Consider the following 695-nt stretch of genomic DNA (forward strand, 5'->3'; position numbering starts at 1 on the left):
AAGAACCTCGAAGTGAACTGACTCCAGTTGTCGCGGAGGAGCTTCACTGGGGCTCCGTAAACGAAGACCCCGTGTGAAATGAACGCCTGAGCCACTGTCTCGGCGGTGATTTTCAGTAAGGGTACGGTTCGGGTTAACTTGGAGTAACGGTCCATCATCACCAAGAGGTAAAGATGTCTTCTTGGGGTTCGGGACAGTTCTCCAACGATATTCACTGCGATGTACTCCAGGGGGCCTGATGGAGGGAATATCTTCAACTCTGAGTTGTTTTTACGATTTTTTTGCGGGCCTTGGCGCAGTCGGGACACATACGTACTGTGTAATAGGCATCGACCGACATGCTTGGCCAGTAATACCGCTGCCAGAGCGTGTAGAATAAACGCCGACCTCCAGGGTGGCCTGAGATGCCGTGATAATGCGATAAATACAACACCCTGTCACGGAGGGTTGTTGGGACGACAATTTGTTCGACACCATCCAGGTGGGCTTTCTGACAGATTAAACCTTCTGTGTTGATGAAGAACCGTGACAAACGAAGTTGGGCGGAACCCTCCCCCTTCACAAGACGGGAAGCCACCTCCTTCCACAGGGGATTGGAGAGTTGCTCACGCGAAAAATCGTCGTGCGTCAGCGCGGCCTTTGATGCCGGGGATTCGAAGGCATAACAGCCGGATGTCACGTCGACCTCAGGGCCG

This window comes from Chondrus crispus, genomic scaffold, assembly GCF_000350225.1.
Source record: "Chondrus crispus Stackhouse genomic scaffold, scaffold_335, whole genome shotgun sequence".
NCBI lineage: Eukaryota > Rhodophyta > Florideophyceae > Gigartinales > Gigartinaceae > Chondrus > Chondrus crispus.